This window comes from Psammomys obesus, unplaced genomic scaffold (assembly GCF_907164565.1).
Source record: "Psammomys obesus unplaced genomic scaffold, mPsaObe1.curated_primary_1811, whole genome shotgun sequence".
Classification (NCBI taxonomy): Eukaryota; Metazoa; Chordata; class Mammalia; order Rodentia; family Muridae; genus Psammomys; species Psammomys obesus.
Genome location: NW_026593286.1, coordinates 28807557 through 28819496, shown reverse-complemented (window position 1 = coordinate 28819496; position 11940 = coordinate 28807557). Strand labels below are relative to the sequence as shown.

General features: G+C 42.1%; 1 pseudogene; it reads right to left on the bottom strand.

Moving 5' to 3' along the window:
- Positions 1 to 11615: 11615 nt before the first annotated feature.
- LOC129684096 (small nucleolar RNA SNORA17) lies at positions 11616 to 11736 on the bottom strand (annotated as a pseudogene).
- Between the last annotated feature and the right edge of the window lie 204 nt (positions 11737 to 11940).

Sequence of the window (11940 nt, the reverse complement as noted above, 5' to 3'; positions counted from 1 at the left end):
CTCAGAGTTAAAAGCACTTCCCACACAAGCCTGATAACTTGAGTTTCATTCTCGGAGCCCATGGTAGAGAGAACTGACTCCTCAAAATTGTCAAAATTGTCCTCTAACTTCCACATATGTGCCCTGGAATGTGCTGGCTGGTCCTACACGCACACACACACACACACACACACACACACACACACGCATGCGCAGATGTGCACGCATGTGCCCATTATAACACAGTGATTCTTAATGAGAATAAGAATAAAATCCTTTCCTCTTTCCAGACCCTTGCTATAGAAAGCAGCTACAAAATGCTTAAGGAGACTCATGCTAGCCTCAAAAAGAGGTCTTCTCAGTTTGTATCTTGAGCTTAGTTTTCCTAATAGCCAAATTATGAAACCAGAGTCATGTGCCCACATCCCATGTCATATGACATGATCCCTGGGGGGATAAACAGTAAGAAGCATGTCATGATAATACTGCAAAGTTTCAGAGTCTACGAGATTTAGAAGAAGTCAAGGCAATGATCCAGGTCAGCCCCCTTTCTAAGGCTCAAACACAAGTTCTGTGGCATTAAAATGCCCTATGGAAGCATCAGCCCATGGTTAAGTTATAGACATTCTTGAGCTGTTTCCTGAGCAACTGATTAATATTTAACTTGTGAATACTGTGCAGTTTGTAGGGAATTGCTTTTCTCTCTTATTTGGCTGCAAGCAAACTCAGCGCCAAAGTTGTAGCCCGTTTCTAGGAAGTTTTATAGGTAACCTTTACTCCTGCCTAATCTTGCTTTTCTCCCCAGTTGTGCAAGTTTCTGACTCATTACTTCTTACTGTAGCAAATGTAGGACAGATTACTTTAAGCAGCCCCTCTCCCAGCTCATCCTCTAACTTCTCAAATCAATTGGGCAGAAATATGTGATTTTCAGTAAAATATGGAGGAGGGGAGGTGATGATAGAGATATTGCAGAATGATGCTACGTATCCTAAAAGCTCCAGAGTCCCCTGTTGTCCTTCATCAAAACAAGACAGCTGTTATATTTCAGGGAACAGAACGGTATGGGCACTCCTCTGTTCTGAAAATGGGCACTCCTCTCTACGTGAAATGTTAGCACTTTCTCTTAGGTAGGAGACATGATAATTTTTGGTAAGTGAAAGGAGAGTTCTCCAGCACTAATTTTCATGCAATTCACATTTAACAATTTCATATGAAGATGACCATGGAGACTCCATTTATTCAATATATCAACATCTGTTATCACAGAGGAGCCATGAGGACTTGTGAGTGAAGTGCAGGGATTCGACAAAGCAGTCTTCAGTCTTGTCGTAGCTCACACGTGCCCTTCTTATTCTGTAGCGCGTTAAAGGAACATTGTCTTTAGTAGAGGGAGTATTCTCGACATTGACAAGGGCAGGCCCAGTAGCAAATGGGGCCACAACTTAAGGATAGGTGATTCACAGAAGAGTAAAATCCAGATGGCAACAAGCATAAAAAGAAGCTCAAAATGACAAGTGAGAGAAATTCAAATTAAAGTAACAATGAAAAATCATGCATTGATTTGACAACCAACCAACAAACAGACAAAAACCAAAACAAAAGATTCATCACACCTTGGGCAAAAGAGTCCCCTTGTACATTGTAAGTGGAAACGAGAACTACCGGCAAGATGCGACAAAATATGTTCCTATTCAGAAGCCAACACCTAAGACCCTTTGTGTATGTGCGTTTGTCTAGTATGTATGTGTGTAAGTGTATGCGAGCGTGGAGAGACACGTGGAGAGATAAACTGCTAGCATGGACGACCTTTGAAATGAGGGCTCGTGAGGATGCGGGAGGAAGGAGAGCAGGGAGCTAAAGCCTGCGGGGAAAATGCGTCACACTAAAAACAGAATGGGCCACCTGAATATATTTTGAAATTGTGCCTAATTCTATACAAAGAAACAAAACAAAGCTGGCCAGGGTAGCACAGGCCTATAATTCCAGCACTCGGGGAGGCAGAGGCAGGCAGATCTCTGTGAGTTTGGGGTCAACCTGGTCTACAAAGTGAGTTCAGGATAGCCAAGGCTACATGGAGAAACCCTGTCTCAAAAAAAAATAATAAATAAATAAAAAGAAAAGAAACAAAATTATTTTAAAAAAAAAAGAAGAAACAAAAACAAAATACATACATTTAAGCAGGATCATTGTATGTGTGCTCTGTGAAATGACTAGGGCAGAGAAGTTGTTTCTCCGTCAAATAATCTTAAGCAGAGATGTGTCCCAGAAGTTTGGGTAAACCTTGCCCCCACTCAAGGGTCATGGAATGGGTCTTCTCTTGAACTACACGTTGGTGGCACAGAAAGCAGTAAGTCCCTCTAGGATCAAGTTGAGAATAAGAATGAAGGACATGACTAGCCCAGGCCGCGAGGTTAACGCCTCCAAACACCAGTACTCCCAAATGGGTTCCACTGCATGTGACCTGATATTATAAATGACCTTTGGAGCATACAACCAAACCCCTGTTACAGTCATGACCAGAACTTTGCTGAATGTTAACACTTTGTCCTCCTTGGACCACCTAGAACTTCCTTCTGACCAATCGATATTCAGCTGTGAAGCCAGTAAGCTCCTCCCTGAAGGAGTCAACGTAGAAAAAGCTACCTTCCCCAGCCTTTCTTTCTCTGAGCCAAAGCTCTCCAGATTAGGAAGCTCTTCCCTGGCATGGTTTCTGGTCTCTGCCTTTGCTGGCTATTCACAACTAAGGTTCTCCAGAAGGAAGCCGGGCTCTCTGCTGTGCTCTCATCCGTCCAGACAGCATGATGGGGACTGTGCCTCTATCTCTATGAATACAGCCCACCTAGGAGTTCAGAGCACACAGTATTGATCTTTCTTTTCCCAAGAAGCACACTGTTAGTTCAGTTTGAAGTTGTGATCAATTCCTGTTATTTCCGAATTAACCGTCTCACATTAAGAACTGAACTTGTGCAACAGCTTCTTACCTGTTTAGAAGAGTATCCGCCTTAAAATTTTCTTTCCTATTGATTTTGATGTAGGATTCCAAAGTGTTGTGATCATTTTATACGGCAATTGTATTTTTATGTGTCCTGTGAGCTGCCATATTGTGGCAGAAGATATTATACCAAATCCTAACAGCTTAAATTAACAATTGACATTTAAGAGTGTCCCACAGTTATAAGGAAGTGGTCATCAGCCCAGCCTGGTTGTTCTGATTCAGCTTCTTTCATGAGGTTATGACCAAGACACTTTTCAGAAGGTTGACCTTGCTACAGTCACTCTGGGACGGGATATCTGCTTCCCAGATTGCTCACTCATGATAGGTAAGTTGGTGCTGGTTGCCATAGGAGACGTCAGGTCCTGTGGGGTCCACTGAGATCCTCACACACAAGTGGGTGGCTGTCTCCAGTGTGCTGAGACAAGAAACAGAGCACAGAGGGGACAGCCACGCTGTAGGAGTGCCACAGAAGCCACGCATCACTTCCACCAGAATGTGCGATGGGAATTGCCTCCATCTTTCGTGAGAAGAGGTGTTTTAAAATTAAGGGAGTATATTAAAACCACTATACCTGATTTAGTTACAGGATAAAAAAGGAATCAAAAATTTCAATGAAGAGGCAGGGTTTTGAGCCTCATTAGAGTGGTATATGTTTTCATTCAATTAATTGATACAGAGGGATACTGAAAGAACAGAGTTCATACTTCATACGAAACAGCACCTTACCATGGGCAGAATAATCTATGTCCGTCCATTGGTGAAAATGAGAAAAAAACAAATCTGAAACCTGATTATCAACACCAAGGGAATCAGGCAAAAGACGCACATTCAATTTACATACTGAGCAAGGTATATATATATGCTAAGTCATTCATGTTTAGATCTTAAGTGTCCTTAAATTTTTCTCCCTGGAAATTATCTTCAAAAGAATATCGAAAATGCACCCATGTTCTTTACACATATCAAAGAGTGAAGAGTATATTAAGGTGAATTTTTATAAAAATGATGAGTGTTTCCTTATCTTTGGAATTCACTAAAGCACACAAATGATGCTGAATATATGGAGAATTTGGTATATTAACTTTAGAGTATTTTGTCTTTTAATATGGAAAATTATGAACAAAGGCATCAAATGAAATAGGCTTATACTTGAATTTTTCTGTTGACATAAAGGGGGAGCTATATTCTATAGCTTGTTTTCTTTACTTCCACCCAGGGCTTGGGTTTTTTTCAGTCTTCATTTAAGTAGGAACTAATCGTTAGGACACTTCAGGACACAAACACTGTCTCTAGCCCCATTTTGCAGGAGGAGAAGTTGAGCTACAAAAACCAAATATGCCTCTGCTGCTTGAGAAGTTGGAATTTGGAGCCCCATTGGGAATACATATTTTCCACCGCTACGTTAACTGGCTGTGATAATGGCGGATGCTGCGAAATAATTTTGCGTGTTCTTAGCTACTCTGCAAATGAAAATGAAGGCAATGACTCTTGCACGCTCCACAGTATCCAACCTTACAGACCATTACCTCACAGTTTAATATGAAACAAACAAACAAAAAAACAGGTTTCCATCATGAGACTTATGGAGGTTTTCTTAAATGTATGAGAAAAAAAAAAAAAAACCCGGATGAAAGTGCACTGACTCCTCTACGCAACACTGATTTTAAGAGTGTCCCAACCATCCCTGGGAGTTTGAGAGAAGTCTGTCCACCATCCCAGCATCCCACACTGCTGTATTCATTTCTGGCTCCGCATTTACTGTGGTAACAGATCATCAGGTACTCATGACAATATTTGGCAGTTCACAGTTCAAAGCAGCAACATGCTCTGAGCGATGGGGTTTACAGTGTCTACTTGGTTATGATTATAAGATTGTGCATGGGCCAAGAAGAGAAAATAACCCGGAAGATTATATTTCAGTGCACCCATTAGAGGATCAGCATGAGATGCCATCAGTAGCAGAGGAATTCATCAACTGCATAGGCACCCAGGCAGCGTTAAAAGCTTTAACTTTACCAGAAATATAACAAGTAATAAAAAGAGACATGACTTGAAATGGTCTAATGGGCCCAGCACAAATGTGACAGAAGATTAACAGTGCTAAATTCTCCAGCATGGAAACATCCCCCAACATTCAGTAAGCGGTTCCTTCAAAGACAGGGCCTGCAAGTACAAATATTTGTGTCAGCATAAATACGTTTCTGGGGCAGACACACATTCAAACACACTTTGGTCTATGTAGTCAGACTGAGTTCATAGTCTTCAGAAACGTATTTGAGCTCTACCCTAAAACATTTTTGCTTTAATGCCCCCCGCTGTAATCCTTCTAAATTTGTCAAATTTTCATGATATTTTAATGAAAATACCTCCGTCTTTTTTTGTAGTAATGCTTGGATTAATCAGTGCCTATCTTGGTTTACCTAGAACATTACTTTAAAAAAAAAAGATTTTATAATGTATTTGAAATATACAGAAACATATGAAAATAATGTTAAAGTCTATCTTTCTCACTAACCTGTATTACAACATTTAAGGGCACATGAAGCCCTGTGTCAGCTTTTCCTCAAGTGCAGTTTATCCTCAACAATGATTTTTCTGCTGGGTTGTGGTTAATCATTCTTAATGCCCATATAATCTGCAGAAAGTGGGTACGGGGGATTCCTAATGCGTACATTCACTGTGGCTTCATGTTGAATGTCCACACCCACAAACTATGTGTTATTACTTGTGTGTTGTAAATATTTGTACGGGTGTGACAAATTTACCATTTTGTGCATGTGTTGGTGTGTTTATGTGTGTTAGTATGTAGGCAGGTATGAAGAGGCCTCGGGAACCCTCTTCACTCTCCATCCTCCTCACTGAGGCAAGGTCTCTCAGATGAACTCAGGTTCACTGATACGACCAGTACAGCTGCTCACCTTGCTGTGAGGGTCCCATGCCCTTGTATTCTGAGCACTGAAATTATAGGTAGCCCACTATACCCCTCTGGCATTCACAGCACAGTGAATCAGAACTCTTATCCCATACTTGCGTCACAATTGCTTCCCCAAAATTTTCCCATTTCCCAAACTTTTACAACATTTTTCAATGTCAACATCTCTGTTGACATGTAGGGCTCTAGCTCACTTATCTTCATCGCTTTCTAACACTATGCAATCATGATACAAGTTGTGTATCCATTCATCTGAAGATCACTCCTACACAATTGTTGGTGCTTATATATAAACTACAAGTAATTTTAATGTAATTTTTATTTATTACAATTCATTCATTTTTGTATCCCAGCTGTAGCCCCACCCTCAACCCCTCCCAATCTTGCTCTCCTTCCCTCCCTTATCTCCTCCCATGTCCCTTCCCCAGGCCACTTATAGTGGAAGACTTTTCTGAGACTGATACTCCAACCAAGCACCATTCATGGAGATAACCTGGACCCCTACACAGAGGTAGCCCATGGCAGCTCAGTCTCCAAGCGGGCTCCCTAATAAGGAGAGCAGGGGCTGTCTCTGACATGAACCCAGTGACTGGCTCTTTGATCACCACCCCCTGAGGGGGGAGCAGCCTGACCAGGACACAGAGGAAGGCTATAAAAGACAGCCCTGATGAGAACAACAGAACTACAATCAATTTTTAAAGGTTTTTGATGTGTATATTAAAAATACTCAGGAAAGGGTGCATGTGTGTATTTATATAGCAAGCATTTGCTCATGGCAGAGTCTAAAAATTATGCCGTTTAGCATTTAATATTTGTAGCTGTATCACTGATTTTACTGAGCAGATGGAATTATCATGGTAAGCACATGCTATTAAAATTAAACCACATCCAGTGGTTCATTTTCTTATTGTTAATAGTATCTGTTCCATAAAAGTAATATACATGTCAAAATTGGTGGCTGTCACTGCCTTATTCTTCTATGTATTCTGAGCAGCTGATTCATTGTTTCATTGTTCACAGTGTTTTTCAGTTAAAAATAGAATTAAAGCTTTATTAGACACATTCCTATTGACTAAAGATAGCTATGGAAGAAGAGATGTCCTTTCCATGACATATACCTTAACAGAGAAAATAACATGAAATACAATAGAAGAGGGAACAAAATACTGAAGGAACGAGAATGTGAGTCACATTTGTTAGGTTTATATGCTTCATTCTAATATGTCAGTCATTGGCAATTGTGTACTTTTTTAATGCTTTAATGTGAAAACTGACAGCGGTATTGCAATATGCTTTCGCGTAGGTATTTCAAAGTTAAAAGAGTGCTTTTGCAAGTGGCAAAGGAATAGCTGTACATAAAAATGTTTAAGCAGAGACAGAGAATGATCATAATTCTAATTCACAATAAATAACTTAAGCAAGTATAATACAGTTGATGTATAGTTCCGTGGACATAAATGACTCTTGCTCAACAAGTTACTCACTTCAAATAAAACGCTTTTTTAAGTCAATAGATGAAGTGCATATTGTCTCACAATGCCTCTGGGAGAACAAAGAAAAAATTTGAAAGTGGGGTTGGGCAACCGTGGTATCTACACTGCTTCTTCTTGCTGCATTTTTTTCCTATATTTTTCACGTTAAAGATGTGTTTTATTTCACACAAAACAATTTTATTACAAAAGTAGCACATGAACATTTTGAAAACATGAGCAACCCTGCAAAATTACAAAGAAATAAAAACGTCAATACTAATCTTATTTGTCACATATAACTTATTGATGTTTTAACAGATAGACAATTTCTTATTGGTGCACATAGATTCATTTCCAAGAAAGCAATGCATATTATAGAAAATTTTGTGGCCTTCACTATGTGATATGTATTTTGCATGTTTTCACAGCACAGTTCTCCTTTACTCTGATTTTTAATGACTCTACATAATTCTATCACATAATTTATTCCCCATGACTTCAGGTTTGAAACTTTGTTTCTAGTTGTTTTTTTTTTAAAATCTTATCAGCAATGTCATACTAAGCATTTTGATTGATACGTATTTATTTATATCCATAACGATTCATTCAGCTAGCATAATTTCCTCAGAGTCAGATGCTAGACATATGCATAATGTTTTTATGTGCAGCCAAACTGTTTCTCAAAGACATTCTACCCATTTTCACCATCATCGCAACAGTGTGAGAATGAGTAGTTCCTCCCACAATCGCTCCTACATTCCATTAAGGAATGGAAATCTCCATCTCCTGTGCCCATGAGTCTCTTGGTGGCTGTCTGCTGTGGCAGGTCCTGATCTTGATAATTGGTTTTCCTTTGCCTGAGGATCCTTAGACATGCTTGCTCTCTGTTCCTCTACTATGGTCTAGGGGAAACCCCAATAGGAGAATAAAAATAAATACAGAAATGTTAACTCTCTACCCAACCACAAAGTGTGTGACTGCATCCAGAAAAACTGAATCTGCTTGACTGAATATGATTGAGATCAACTAATGCCCCATTGAGCCAGAAAGTTAAGAATAAGAAATTGTTGGGTTTGGAGGCCACTTTTGGGGGGGGAAGTTAATTTATTATATTGTAAATAACTAAATGATATGTCCACGGTATTGTTACCTCCACCTAGCTTACAACTAAAATTTCAATACAAACTTAGAAAACATAGGGCTGGAGAGATGGCTTAGTCAGTAAAGCATGTGCCTTGCATGCACAGAGACTTGAGTTTGGATCTTCCATAAAAGCTGAGAGCAGGAGCCTGTGCCTCTTTTTCTGTCTCTGGAGAGGCAGATCCCTGAGGCTTGCTGGCTAGTGCCTGTGGCTGGGTCACTGAGCTTCAGTTTCAGCCAGAAAGTCCCATCTCAAAAAGTATGATGGATAGCAATTGAGGAAAACAACGAATATTGACCTCTGGCCTTCACACATTTGCACACACACATACACATGTGCTTATACCAACACAAATGTGTACACACACCACACACACGTGCTCACATTCATATAACACACACACAATTATAGATTACAAAGTATTTCAATTATGCTTCCTCATTTATTCTTAATGTGATTTTATAAGTCAGAAAACTATCACTCAGAAACATCTTGTTGCAATCCTTACTATGGTTAAAGGCAGATTTCTAAAATAATATAAGCAATAATAGTTTAGATTTTGCAGGTATTATGGTCTCTTGTGGACATTCAACTCTGCGATGGTGATACAAAAGCACCTCCTGACAACACGTGAGTGAATGGGTGTAGTGGTATTCTGACGAATTTTCTTCTAAAGACTCATAGTGACTACTTTGCCAGAAATGTCTACGGCTGACATGTTTACCAACCTAGTCAATGACTAATTACTTCCCTATTAGTGGCCACAGAAGTGCTGAGATTTGGTACTTCTGTTAGATAGATTGATAGATGCAGTATATGTGTAAGCACGAACACACATGCCCTAAATGTGTGTGAGTGTGTGTGTGTGTGTGTGTGTGTGTTTCTGTGACTATGTGTGCATATTAAGTTTTCAAGAGGAAGCGACAAATACCCATCCTGTTCAATTTTCTTTGAAACTGAAGCTAGCAGTAAATCTCAGTGAAAAACAAAGACACATCCCTGGTGATGTAGTTTCTTAAAAGCAATCACGAGTCAAAGGCCCACTGCTGCAAGGGAGCTGATGGTTGGAAATAATGTATCTGAATGGCTGCTGGACAATCGTGAAGATAGAAAATGACTGAATAGAATCCATCAAAAATAGGTGGTGTGTGAAAACGAGAATTTGCCAACTTGGTTCACAAAGAAGAGACTTGAAATGAAAACCCGTGAATGCTTGAGTGAATGAATGAATGAGTGAGTGAGTGATTTAAGAGGTGCTTAAGGAGCTAATGTCAAGCCAGCTCGGTCTCAGTAAAGGTCAACGGAGATAAGGCAGCTGTCTTATCTTCTGGGGCTGAAGCCCGCAGTGAGAGGCTTGGCGGCAGCCGCGATGGTTTGTATGAGAACCAAGTTTAGTGGTCTCTGGCTTTAAAAGAGTTTAGGGCGTTAGGACTGAATTGCAGCAAGGTCAGTTACCAGCTACGTCAATTGAGCACACCCCTCTTACCTTCCATTTTTTAAAATATTTTCTTCTGGTTCTTTGTGAATTTCACATCAAGTACTTCAATCTCACTCACCTCCCCATCACCTCATACCCCCTCTACCCTTGCAACAGAGAAAAAAAAAGTTCTTTGTGGAAGCTGTAGTGTGTCACAGTGTGTCCCACGGTATACCCTTCTGTCCACACTTCTTTGCTTGCAAATGTTCATTGCAATGACTTCTTGGTTTGGTATGAGGCCTCTGGCTTCTGCTGCTCTATCAATACTAGAACCTCACTGGGACTCCTCTTGGATAGCCTGTCACTGCCCTGTGCCTTGGAGATCCTGCAGTTTTGAATCTGTAGGACAGGCCCCTTCATGCGCTCCAGCAGTTCATCAATGGGGTAAACGTTGGGGTGGGCCAATTCAAAGCCCTGGGTCTGGGCCTGAGAGATACCCCAATTGGTCAGCTGCTGGCTCTTCCACTCTCATGCCCTGGGGACTTGGCTCAGCAGCAAGCCCTACAACCAGGGCCAGCTCAATCCAGATGCCCTAGCAATGTGCAGAATCTACACTCCCGAGGGTTGAAGCCAGTGTGGGTCAGCTCTACTGTCCGGCTAAGGTGAGGTGCAGGGCTTGCTCTCCCGAGTGCTGTAGCAGGTGAAGGGCAGGGATAGCTCTTCTGCTCTCATGATGCCAGGGCCAGGTCTGCTGTTTTCCACAGGTGGTAAGGGGTGGGGAGGAGGGCTCACTCCCCCTTGTCTACCCCTTGCATGGGAGTCAAGTGGCAGGGCCAGCTCTCCCAGGCTCATATCTCTGGATAGCTCACCCACAGTTCCCACAATACGCAGGGCCTCTCTCCTGGGGTCAGCTCTCCTGCTCTTATGCCACCAGGGTCAGCTCTCTCACAATGCACAGGTGAGGAGTAGGACCAGTTCTGCATAGCCCTCAGACATCAATATGTCCACAGGCAGCAGCACAGACCAGGGGCATCAACCGGCCTTTGGTAGTAACAGACTCCTGTGGCTGCAGAGCCACGGACCCAGACATGGCCCCCAATGCAACACAGGGCAGGACTCCACCATGGTCCCAGGTGGCATCACCGGCTACTCACATCAAGCTGTTCCTCACTGCCCTGGAGTCTCCAGTTTTGTTTCTCTTCATTGTGCCCACATCCTCTTGTTTCTCTTCCTCTTCCATTTCTCCACCACTTCCTTGCTCCTCTTGGTGGCACGTGGGGTCTCTGAGCATCTGGGGTCATCTCGGGATTGATTTCAGTAGTGCTATGCCCAGATTATGCATTATGGCACCAGGCATTAATCATCTCGGACGTGGTCTGCCCCTCGGGACCTGCATGTTACCAGACTGCTGGTCATTTCCAGCTAGCTCCCTGTCCAGGCCACATGGTGCCATCTCTGGCTTGCTCCTCACCCTGCCTACCTGATTAACCCCTTGCGAGAGTTGCTTGTTTAGGGTTCACTCTGGGGCCCACAGTTCCAGGCGGGGTTCTTCTGGTCTCCAGCTTGCTCCCCAGTCTGAGAGCTTGTGTGGGCCTGTGCAGCACCAATCTGGTGCTAGCTCCCTGTCCAGCCTCCGTGGCACCGGTCTGGTAGTCTCATCAGGCTTGCTCTTTGCAGGGATTGTTAGGCTACTCATCATTTAGCTGTCCATAGGTTAAGCACACATAGCCTCTCTCCTCTCTGCTAGCTACCGATATGCAGGTAACACAGCAGCACACCTGCAATGCTTCTAGGGGAAGGCCTAGCCTCCATTTTTTTAGAAACATGTAACATGAACCCAGTCTTGGAGAGCCTGAGGCAGGAGGGTCAAAAGTCCCAGTCCTTTGTAGTCTACACCCTAAGTTCCAGGCCAGCCTGGGCCACAGGGGGAGACTCATCTCAAAACAAAACCGAAAACAAGACAAAACAGAAAACCAAAACCAGAAAACTAACATAAAAACAAGA